General features: G+C 32.7%; 1 long non-coding RNA gene across 2 annotated transcripts; it reads right to left on the reverse strand.

Annotated features, from left to right (window-relative positions):
• Positions 1-5,520: 5,520 nt before the first annotated feature.
• LOC115979990 lies at positions 5,521-8,121 on the reverse strand. Of its 2 annotated transcripts, none has more exons than XR_004089266.1 (5): positions 8,037-8,121; positions 7,797-7,890; positions 6,149-6,213; positions 5,699-5,890; positions 5,521-5,581 (listed from the first exon to the last, which is right to left on the reverse strand). It is a non-coding gene; the product is annotated as an uncharacterized LOC115979990 (long non-coding RNA). The 2 variants fall into 2 exon arrangements; XR_004089267.1 differs by having other exon boundaries at positions 5,671-5,890.
• Between the last annotated feature and the right edge of the window lie 4,825 nt (positions 8,122-12,946).

Here is a 12,946-nt window from a genome sequence, read left to right on the forward strand (position 1 = left end):
AGTGTTGATGTTTTAAGGGAACCGGATCATAACCAGTTGAGCCGTCCCAATTCCCGGTTGAATTGGCGGTTTCCAGTTATTCTTGCTTTTTTATGTAATTTACCAAGCTGGATTAGTGTCTCGTTCCTAGTCGAACTGCTTGGTCCAGTCCAGTTTTTAAAACCATGCTTGAACCACAAACAAAAGCCGAGAAAGTAATCCCACCACAAACATTTTGTATTATTTTGAAAATGACCATTACATTATGAGAAGTATGAAGTATCATATGTTTGCTGAATATATGAGGTTATAAAAAGGACACAAAAACCATTATTTGCGAGGAGAAAGTGCCATTTGAGCTATATAACTCATTGGCGGCAATAGGGAGACACTTAAAACTCTTACATTAAGATCTAGAAACAATCATTTTTTAGAGAGGTAAGTTCTAGAAACAATCATAAGAGAAGAAACCTATACCAACCTCGTGTAATTCCTCTGTGTTTTCCAACAGCTATGAATTCCTATATTCTTTCCTTCACATCAGCTAAGCCATAATGGTCTTCATCAAGAATTTTTTTTACCCGAAAGACATCAAAGTTCTCATCACTGCATTTGGTAATGAAAAATAGAATTAACATTTATTCTCATATTATAATAAAATCTGTTTTAGAAGGCAGTACAAAAAACGTTAGGAAACTTTGAAATCTCAAAAGCATTTTAAGGATTATTATTCATTAAAAGTTAAATGACAACTAATTTTAGCAAGTCAACAAACCAATAAATTCCCCAGGGAAGAGCAGTCAACCAATCTAGATAGTTATGAGTTTCGTTAAATTCAATTGAACTGGCTTCAAACTGCTGCAGCTTTGAAAGCTCTTTGTTTATAAGTTGCAAAACATGAAGTGGGATCTGATCCCTGTTTCCTTCAAGCCTCTCCCTAAATTTTGCTGCTATCCAAAATGATGAAATAAACAATTACAAAATTGATCAACATAGCACTTCTCATTAAAATATTGCACAGATATAGCTCCTGATTCAGATAAGGAGTTAAAATCATCTGACTAGAACAAAGTACGACCTTCATTTTCTACAAAGACTTCCTAACTGAACTGACCATGCCAAGCCTTGAACATATAGCTTTCAGTTCCCAGTGGACATTCTGTCTAAGTTAACAAGTGTTCCTTTTGGATTGGTAAACAAACTGCTTACTACTCCAAAAAATATAAAAAAAGAACTAACCAGAAAGTGCTGTTCTGGCATCTGTCTCCAAAACCAATTCCGGCATCAAGACAAGCCAGGAAAATTAGAAGGTGGACCAAGATTCAAAAGGAGAAAATTAAAAATCTCTAAAGATGCGGCAATGTGACTAAAATAAGAACTAAGATACATACACGTATATGTATAGACATATGATAGCGGGGCAAAATACCTTCTTTATGACCTTAAATTGTCCATTCAACAATTAGCGGCACTGCTCACCACTAATCTTTTCTTTGATTTCTTTTGCAATTGATTCTAATATACATTAGCAATTAATAAAAAATGGAATTAAGTACCTGAATCTTGCTGATTTCCATAGATTTCTTCAATAATTCAAGCGTAAGTTTTAAACATTTATACGCCTGAATGGGAAAATAACATAGAGTTACAAAAGAAGTTTGGATGAAGCAATTTCAAATTCAAGGATTTAAAAGCGCATGTTTTATGGATGCTAGAAAGCAAAAGGCTGGATGTTCACATCTTTTGCAATGTACAAACACCTGTTTGGGAGTGTTTCCAAAATATACTATGTTTTAAGACCAGACACTTCAAGATCAGTAACTAAAACTAAAATGTGTCAATTTCAACATACATCTAGCTCTTCAAGCACTTGCTGGCACTGTAAATTTTTTGCACCAGATATCACAGCTCCAAGATCCGCTAACCTTGGAAACTCAGAATTATCAATATACTGCAGATTTTGAACAGAAAAGGGAGAAGTTAGGACATCCAAATTATCAAAGCAATGTGATAGAATTGACTACAAACTGCAGTGACAAATTATATCAATATGCAAAGATGTTTACATATAACAGTATCAGGCTACATCAGTCATTGTTGCAAAAATATTACTAAGACACAGCACATTCTTGGCCAAAACAAAGAAAAAGAAGGGGAGAGGGGGATCTTTCTCCATCATACAAGTATTAGCTTTTGAAGATCATGACAGATGGCCCACAAATGGAGCCAATAAAATCAGAGCTTTATTTTACTTCAGTTATTTAGAAGCAATTATCAATTCAATATGGAACTGATTGAGTTAAAAGCAGAAAGCAAATCATTCAGCTTCTACAACAGATTTAAAGGCTTATTGAAACTAATGCTAACACAACCTAGCAAATATATAGACCCCTATAAACCCAATTTTAGGGCTTAATCACTTTTACTCCTAACTAACAATAAGGCCCAATATAAGTCATTAACCAATTTCACAATCCAAGGATAAAAATAAACAATATAAAGCAATAAAGCAATATATAGTGCGGAAAATGAAAGGAGCAAACCTCAGATAACACTATGACATGTTATCAAAGCGGAAACTAGAGCCCCCGATGAAAAACCTCTCTACCAACTCTACCGGTTGGAAATCCACTATAGAACAGATGTAGTACAAGTTTGAAGTAGACCCTCCAAGCCTGAATCTCCCTAAGTACTTGAGCCCTCCAAGCTCCTGCTAACATCCAACTTCACCAAGCCCTTTCTTCTAAAGAGCAATCCCAGTTGAGCATCCTACCACTAGCCACTAAGTGAAACTTGGATTTGTGGCTTGAACCTCCAAAGATTCCCAACTACCAACAACACCCTAACACTTATATATGATAGAGGCACTGAAGGTAAGAATCTCCTCTCAAAGATGTAAACATGGTGAGAGTGAAAGAAGAGAAAAGCTATGGGTTCTCTCACTGAACAATGGGTTCTCTCTCTAGAAAGGATGAGCACAATAAATAAGCTCTCACAATCACTCTCAATCTTCTCTTCTAGGGTTTTTCTCTAGTTTCTGGAGATTATTGGTATAGAGTGGAAGGGTGTGTGTTGGTAACAAATGAGCTGGCTACATGTATGAATAAGGAGCCAGAATCTTGTTATCAAGTAAGCCGCAACATCAAACTAAACTCCCCCTTTCTTGAGACGGGGCAGCTTCGCGGGCAAGCTTTGTAGAGGACAGGTTGCAAGCAGGTCGCAACCCTACCCTCAACAGTTTAAACTATCTTTGACTAGGGCTCAAATACCATAACTAAAGTACGCGTAATCCCCCCAGAAAATGCATCAAAATAACATAATTAAATGTAAATTTAGCATGGAATAAAGTCAATACAAATACATCAAAATAAACAACTTAATATTTTTGATTTGATGGATGCTAGTATTTTGCATAGTTTAAAAACCAGACCGGACTGGCCAATTGAATTGGTTCAACCAGGCATCAAGCACCAATTTGGTCCTGTAAAAACCCCTAAAAGCAGCCAAAATCGGGAATTAGGAGCAAAAAAAGTTCTTAATGATTTGTGTATTTGATTGATTTTGGTCCCCAGATGTATCCTCCTTGTATACTTGGGTGTCTCTTTTTAATGATTTGGAAAAAAATTCCATTACTTAACACACACATACACACACACACAAAAACAAAAAAACAAAAACAAACAAACAAATTTAAAGGTTGTTACATTGATAGCAAAAGCAGATATAGTCTTTTTTCTTTTCTTTTTTTGATAGGTCAAAAGCAAATATAATTGATATGTACAATTATTATAATAAAGTTGCTTTATACAAACTAGGTAGGTGGTAGGCCCCATATCTTCTTTTTTAATCCTTAAGCTCTAGCAAATGAGGATACTATTAGTCTTTAATTACATGTTCTTTGACAGAGCATAAATGGTAGACTCTGCTGCAAAGTGGACATAATTGGTAGTGTCATGCAACTCTCTCTCTATATATATAAGAGCCCTTCACCGGAAGGGATTGAAATCTCAACCTCATCCTCCACCTCCTTTTATGTTAGGGTAAAAGCCCATGAGAACATAATCAGCAGGTCTTAAGAAGCATAGAAAGTTCAACCAAAATATCAATCGAGGAAGTGATTACTTAAAGAAGGACAACTAGCACTGTAGAAGAAATATTTGTTGGTTTTTGTCATTACTTATTAGCTACATTGTTATGCAAGCTGATGAAAGTAGATGAGTTTTGTGGCTTTCAGGATTGTATACTTGAAATGCAACATTGTCAGACTGCATTGAGGAGGGAGGATGATTATATCCTCACTTGGTTAAAGTCACTTACAGCCTCCACAAGTGCTTTTTTCTAGATGCTAAAATAGAGAAGCGCTATAGGAAATAGTTTAAGCATTAAAGATTATATTAGATAGAAAAATTTTGAATTATCATATTTAATGGAGGTTACAGTTTTCAACTATTTTATCAGAGAGGGTGAGAGAGATGATTTTGTCCTTTTTCATTTTTTAATCAAATCCAGGATTGCCAATGCGATTTTATCATTTTAGTAAATAAAACATTAACCCTCCACCAAACTTATCCATAGTTTACCTATATTTTCCCCTTCCTCTTCCTTTATATGTAGACTGGCAATAGAGTTATTACAAAGGTTGGATTTGATCAAAATTTTGGAATTTATAAAGCCACTGAGGGAATAAAGCAAAAGGCACCATAGCCTAGGAGCCAAAAATAGCAGCATTTGGATGGAAAAGAAGAAGAGAAGCCATAGGAGCAAAATGTAACAATACAACTGTATGGAACTATGATAAACAGTACAAATTGATAATAAATACAACCTTTCTTACAGTCATTAAAGGAAAAGATCAATGGTGAAGCTTATAAGCATACAACATAAAAAAGGACCCTTAGAGCCAAACCAGAAAATAAGGAACAAACCTGAGTATAAATGCCTTTCAAAAAGGAACGAGTATTGAGAACATCTCTTAGGGTAGATTTAACCTCAAATGATGTTGCCTTTATGACATCATCATCATCCTTGTTATATGGTTTATCCTGCAATATAGAATATATTCCACTAAAATGAAAGATAAAAATGTGAATTAAACTTTTAACCCCTACAAATGATCATTCCATTGGGAAAAAATACATAATATAGACAGCTTGCCTTGAGATGACCAACTTTTACAGTAAGAGGTTCCTTGTCAACCTGTACAAAAGATAATATATCATTCAGTTCAGAACACATTCACATAAAAGGTCGTGCATAGTACACAAGGCTCCCACTTGAGGTGATTGGTAGGCACCCTTCCCCCCCCCCCCCTTCTCTTTTTTTGGAGAAGTTCAGAAAATATTCAGATATTAGACCAACAAAAACAAAAACAGAAAGAAAAGCTTAAGGATATAACTATATATTAAAAAAATAATAATCATATGGATGACAGGGTGACTTCATCCAAGACTTGAAATGTTTTCATCAGCTCATTAAAATTTCTGTAAAAGCGTCTGAGGCATCAACATAGAAATTTGTAGTGACTATCGTTCCTTCGTACTCACCATCTCCATGATTCGAAGTCGTCCAAGTGCAACAAGGACCACTCAGTCTCCTCGGATACCTAAAATGGTACATTAAAATAAATTTTAAACAGAATAATCACGGATATAGGTTTTTCTAATACATATATTTCAGGTGAATAAATCTAACCTTCTAAAAATTCCAACCAACAAGTTACCTTAGCATGTATACCAACTTCATAAAGACGATTCAATAACTCTTTTCCTTTTAAATCATATATGTTTTTCTCTGCTTCAGAACCAGATACTAAACTAGGATCAGTCCCTGGCTCATCTTTAACAAGAAAAGCTCCAACATATGGGGCATGCCGTGCATAGCTTTCTTGCAAAGCTGCTAATAATTTAGGATCCTGCATGTATGGAATTAAATGCATTAGAGAACCAACAGTTCCAACTTGTAAGTCCCTTTTCTATCGAAAAATTTGATACAATTATATACAAGTCAGAGAAAACATCTATTATAAGCATCAGATGATGTACAATCAAGTTTTATGAACTTGCAACAACAGCAGCTTAGAAAATGGACCTCACTAGAATATGAGATATACCAGGAAACTAAAACAAGGATTCAAAGAGCAACTTATTCTTAATTAAGAAGCCTGCCATACCTTAACTTGAACTGGACTGTGGAATCCTGGAAAAATGGTAAATGTGGAAGTGGTAAGGCCAAAACCTGTAACCAAAAAGCTTGCTTAATTCTAAAGGACAAATTTAATCAATTTGCATAAAATCAAACTGCATAGAAACCAAAGAAAAAATCAATGATACAAAAAATAAAATTTCTAATCAAACAATTTCTGCTAGAGTTGAAAATAAAGAGGAACCCCTTTTCTTTTTCTTTTTTTGAGAAATAATTACAACATGTTGCTAACTCCGCAACTCGAACCCTTTCCTCCAAAACTCATATGCACTTTGTGCATGATGAGATGCCAATAAAGCAGAACCCATTATTAAATTGGAGATATTAAAACAATCAGCGTGCAGGGCAGGAATACACCAGCATGCTATCAATATGTAGATTACATTCTTTTTATATATCTTCATTCTTCCAAAAAACAATATAACTCAGATCTGAGATTAATCAAACCAATTAGCCATCTATTTACCTTGTCGACACCACCAATTTGTACAAGAGGGATAGCTGTTCCCATAAGTTTAGCTGTTCTCAAGGGCAGCTCCAAGACCAACCAAGGGGGTTCAAATGAACCCCCTGACCTGGTCCTAAAAAATAAATAAATAATATATAATTTTTTTTTACCCCTACAATAAAAATTTGAAAACCCTAACTTTAAATTTTTTATTAAACCAATTGTAATAAGTTTAAACATGAACCTTAGTTTTTCTCTATGTTGGATTTGTATTTATGTTTTTTTAGTTTTTCTCTATATCCGATCAAGTATTTTGGTAAATGCACTACACATTTGCAAGTCTAAGAAATCCTTTACATTTTACTCTAATTCCAAGAGAGTGACAGCGTGCATATTTAAAAAACCATACACTTCAAAAGCAAAATTTTATTACTGGAGTACTGTTTTTCTTAGTTTCACACTTACTCCTAGGCCCCAGCCCTACTCCTAAGTGTGTTACTATTCTTATTTATTTAATATTTTTTTATTCAATTGATATAACTTATAAATATAAATTATATAATAAGTTATTATTAATTTGATAAAAATGTGCTGTTCTGTTTTTAGGCACTGCACCATCTTTCCTGGAATAGCACCAGCAAAGGTTTGGCCTGAAAATAAGTTTAGTAGTTAATGATACAAGAAGCATAATAGAACTGTACAGCCACATAATTATTCTTGATGTCAGCAAGGTCAGATAATTGTTCAACGGAAACCCGAAGAACTTAAGATTCAAGACACAGGAAATTCCGGTTTGAAGTGGAGATATGCAGTTCCAGTTTTTATTAATTTATTTATACATTTTTCAGTAGGATAATGCAATTCTAAACTAAGCACGGAGACCGCTCTGCAATAAGATCAATCACCAATCATGCAATCATCTTATATAAGCTTGCCAGTGTAGGTAATTGTAAGCTTGCTAGTGTAGGTTAGCAAGATAAACATGTAACCGGCCCTCAAAAAGGTGTTTTGCCTTATAATTTAAATGTGAATATATAATCGATCTTACTACAATACACTAAACAGCAGATTTTGGCTACAAATGATAAATTCTTTAGTCTCAGCCTCTGAGTTTGGGCTTAAAATTGAAGGTGAAAAAAAAAAAAAAAAAAAAAAAAAAATCCATTACCTCTTCACCTTCTTCATCATCCTCTTCGAAATCCATCTTCTCCTCCGTGAGATTGTTCTTACCAGAAGCGATTGTCGAGAAAATTTTAAAGATTCTACAGAAAAATAAGAATTCAAAATTCATATATTGGACCAAAAAAAAAAACAAGTGAGAGTGAAAGTGAGAATGAGAAAAGGGAAGAGGAGTTAAGAGTTTTGAAGCGATGTTGAATCAATCAAATAAACACAATCCGAAACCTACCCACGCCAAGCCATTGCAACCTGCCTCTATTCTCTACTACCTACGTTGCAATGATCTGAGCGAGTGGAGTGAGGGTTTCCTTGTGGAGGAAGAGAACCCAGAGTGCAATAGAATCCTTTTATAGTCTTCTATAACCCTCTCCCTACCCCACTCTATATATAAGAACGTGACACGTGTTCAAATTTAATTCAACCATAATTCTACGTCTTTTTTTTTATGCTAAGTTTACGTCTTTTATTTATTTATTTATTTTTGTTATATAAATAAAATGAATAAACCTTTCACATCCCCCACCACAACCGGTCCACCACCACAAGCCTTTGTTGGTCCACACCAAAAGTAATACTAGTTTAGTAAAGTTTAAATTACTTTTCTGATTCTTAAAAAAAAAAAAAAAAAAAACTTTTCTGATAATTAAAAAAAAAGTTAAATTACTTTATACTCCTCTTAAATATTTGTCAATTTTGTTGGGCAAAAAACTTAGTGTGAATATGGGAAGTGCATTTTGTGCGTTTCTTAACGGGTGCGTTTTTTTAGTGGGTCCTGTGTATTATTCACAGGACCCGCAAGTACTTTTTTCAATAAAAACAACTTTAAAATTAGGTCTTATGGCACTATTTACACATTTAAAAATTATTTTGTTACAGTGTATTCAATTTTCAGTGATAAGCGATATCTAAACAAACCCTTAGCTCTCTTGAAAAGTTTAGTGATAAGAGCAATCACAATGGAAAATTTTATTATATCATATTTTACCATCTCAAAAAGCTACTTTATCAATTATATTATACCATTTTACAACACACCCAACATCCAAATTTTTATTTTCCCATTTTACTCATTAAAATAATATATATTACCCACTAAAATAATATAATAATTGCAAAAGAATTTGCAATTCTGGCATTTTACAAGTTCAATTGCCAAAACCTTTTTGTACATTGATTGTACTTTTCCCCTACATTTCCTATTTGCAATTGCGAATGCTCGACCAATATCAAGATCATCGAGATAAAGATAAGAACAGAAATCAAGAGTCCTAGCCAAGCTCACTATCCATCATAAGCCAAAATAATGATAAGGATTTGAGTGAAAATTGATAATGTTTAGATGTATATGAGTATATACTTTTAACAAGTGTAATATGTTTCATACTCTGTTGTATAATGAGAATTCAATATCAATAGAGCTACAAACTCCTCAACATATTCAAGGAAGTCAAATACAATTTTGCTACATTTTTCTCTCTCGCTCTCTTTAAGCCCTCTCTCTAGATAGTGTCTGTTGAGTTCTCTTTTTCCCTTGCAGATACGCAATTGCTTTTTGCAAGGAGGAACAAATTCGTTGCAAGGACAATAACACTTTTTATTATAAAAATATAAATAATTAGTTAAATTATTAAAAAAAAATAGCATGTAATGCATGCATACATAAAGTTATATTTAAAATTAAACACAATTTTTATCATAACAATATAAATAATTAGTCAATTTTTTTTTTAAGTAAACGTAATTAGTCACATATTAAAATTTTTACCTAAATTTAATACTACTTATGATCATTTTTTTCTTCTAATTTTTAATAAGGTAAAACGTGTGATAATCTTTGTTGTGTTAATTGTATATGTTATTGGGTTTTTTTTTTTTTTTTTAAATTATAGTTCATTAATATTAGATTCTTAGTATTTTGCACTCATTAACTCGATTGGCACAAAAATTAAAAAACTTAAGCGGACACATGGTACAAACTTAAGTTGATAATTATGGTATAAACCCAACATAAATTTGGACACATGGCGCAAAATTGGATTCTAATTTCAAATTATAATAGAATTTTTTTTGAGTTTTACCTATTAACATATACTAATGCTGTCACATTTCTATGATGATTTTTCATATGTAGAGTATTTTAAATATAATAAAAAAAAAAGTTTTTAAAACTTGGAAATTTTAAATGGTGTCTTTTCAATTGAATGCCTCAATTCAGTTTAAAATAACTTCTTTTCAAACATCACTCAAATTCACGGTTCACAAAAATAAGGCCTAGTCAAGGGTCGGCTAGAGACATTTTGGGGTCATCAGCAAATATAAAATATATTTTTACTTAATATTTCATAAGAGAGACATGAATTTTAAAAAATCCAACCTTTTTATATAATTTAATACACTAATTAATTTATTTTCATATATTTATAGAACATATCTTAAAAGTTTTAATTCTAAAAATATTGAAACATTTGGTATCAAAATAAATTTCATATTTTAGATGGTTAGTTTCTTTTGGCAATGTTGGACTTCAATGATTGAACAATGTATTTCAATAATGATCTGGTCTTGAAAATATTGATTTTTTTTTTTTTTTTGGTTGATTGAGAGAAAAGAAGAGAAAAATTTTAGGATGATTAAAAATTTTTAAACTCTTAAACTACCATAAACATAGTGAAACGTATTCATAAAATGTTGAACATTTGAAAAAATTATAATATTTTAAAAATAATTTATATTTATTAAATTTTTGGTCCTTAATTTTAAAATTTTACATGATAAGACGGGAGAACCATATAATTTCACGTAAGACAGATAGACAAGACAAAACTACAAGTTAATAGAATATATTTTTCCCCTAAGTGAGAGACCTTATTTTTTTATATTATTATTATTTTTTTGGTAATACTATAAGAAAAATAGAAATAATATATTCTATTTTAGGGGGCAGCCTTCCATTTTATGGCATTAGGCCATTGCCTAAATGATCTAATGATTGAGCTGCCCTTGTTCTTATCTATTCCACACTATTCAATCCACGTATCATTATTTGAGCAAACAAAAAGAAATAGAGGAAAGAAGAGGATCATTAGAAGGTGCCATAACAATTGAGATGCAAACAAATATTTATGAGAGCAATGTTATTACTTTCAGTCATAGGAATTTCCCAAGTGCAGAAAATAGAATTATTACAAGTTTACAACTATAACTACAATGCAGGTTATAAATTGAGATTATATTGTAGAGAAGCCATGACTCATTAGTGGGACACATAGACAAACAGGCCACCAAGATTCTCTTTCCAAAAAGAGTCAACACAAAAAGAAAGTAAACCAACCCAGTTTCTAACAGGTTTCAGTGAAGGACCCAAGGATCCAAATGTGAGTGATATTAAGATCTATATGAAAGAAGGGTTTTACTAACGTGCCATGAAAGAAAGGAACTTGTGTCAAGTGCCACTCATGGCATATAATTATTACTCATGCAAAGCACTTTAGTCTACTAGTATAAATATTTGGATTTTTAGCACGTGTCATAGAAGATAGAACCATTGCAAGATAAAAGTACATGATTGCAAATGAAACCCAATCTTTCTCTCCCTTAACATGGACCTACTTGGCCATTGCTTCATGCCTTTTCTCTTTCAATCCAATTGTGACATGGAAAAATTTTGAGAGAGAGAGAGAGAGAGAGAGAGAGATTACATGATAAAGGAACAAAAGCACAAAAACTGAAAATGTCGATGGACATTATTATTATATATTTGTAGTCTTTGCATGATGATTAGCCCATAAGAATCAAACAACACACATGGAAGAGGAAAATGAAGGCCTTGAACAATGAACTCTAAGAGTTCGTTTGGTTATGAGAGATGAAAAAGTAGGAGGATAGAAAATAGTGGTAGGATAGAAATATGGAAGGATAGAAAAGATTTAGTTTTCCCCATATGTGTTTGGTTGGAGAGATGAAAAAGTGGAGGAATGAAAAACTATTTTGTTTGGCTGGGATGAAAAATGAGAGGATGGAAAATATATAAGTTTACTCTCATGCCAAATGAGAGAGAGAGAGAGAGAGAAAAAAGATGGACCAAAAAAAGAAAACCAAAACAAATGAAAAAAAAAATTAAAAAGAAAGAGTGAGAAGTACCTGAAAAAGACAAAAACCAAATAAGAAAAGTAGAAAACCAAAAGAAAATAACAATAAATTAAAAAAAATGAAACAAATTAGTAACAGAAAACCAAAAGGGGAAAAAAACAATTGCACAGGGCTCTCTTGTGGTTTGAAGTTCAGGGGGCTTTTTGGTTCGAATTTTTTGTAATGGTTTTCTCTTCAGCTTTCTCTTCAATTTGAGAAGAAAACATTTTAGTGGGTCTGAGAAGAAAATACGTAAGCCTCGCCAATATTTCATTCTCCCTTTCTCTACAACCAAACATCTATAAAAATAATTTTCTCTCCACTTTTTTCTCCCTCATTTTCTATTCATCCTAAAATCTCCAACCAAATGGACCCTAAATTATATAGGAGAGAGAGAGAGAGAGAGTGATATATAAATATTAAATGCAAAAATAAACACATAAATCTAGCCAAATCATCATTCAAAATATAGAGCCTCTCAATTATTCTTTTGCCATAGTAATTACGATTTATTTTATTATTAATGTGTTCCACGCGTGACCACTTTGCAAAGAATGTATTAATAAGAAAAAGAGGGAAAAAGGGAAAGATATGCATCCATTTTGAGAAGCTACGTATATATAAAAAAAGACCCTTTAGCTAGGCTCTAACTTTTCTGATTTCGTTCTCAGCCCTTCACCTTAATGGGCCAGGCTAACCTAAATCCTTCAGAATTTGAAGGAGAAAAAGGCACTGCCAGCATTAGAAGCACCAATGACAAAGACACTTAATATGTATCTTTAAGTACGATCACAGGTTCAAAGAAAGAAGGATCAGCAGTTGCTAAAGAATCAATCCAAAACTGAAATAGTTGTTAAAGAGATGCCAAAAAAGGAGCCTGAACAAGCTGAAATTTACATCTGCAACATTTACACTAATCCAGATGACACAGTAACTCATTTGTGTTGGGGGATTTCCAGGACCTAAAGACAAGAATTCTGGGAAAAAAAAAAAACAACAAATACCAACAAA

Source organism: Quercus lobata, chromosome 3 (assembly GCF_001633185.2).
Source record: "Quercus lobata isolate SW786 chromosome 3, ValleyOak3.0 Primary Assembly, whole genome shotgun sequence".
In the NCBI taxonomy this organism is placed as follows: domain Eukaryota; kingdom Viridiplantae; phylum Streptophyta; class Magnoliopsida; order Fagales; family Fagaceae; genus Quercus; species Quercus lobata.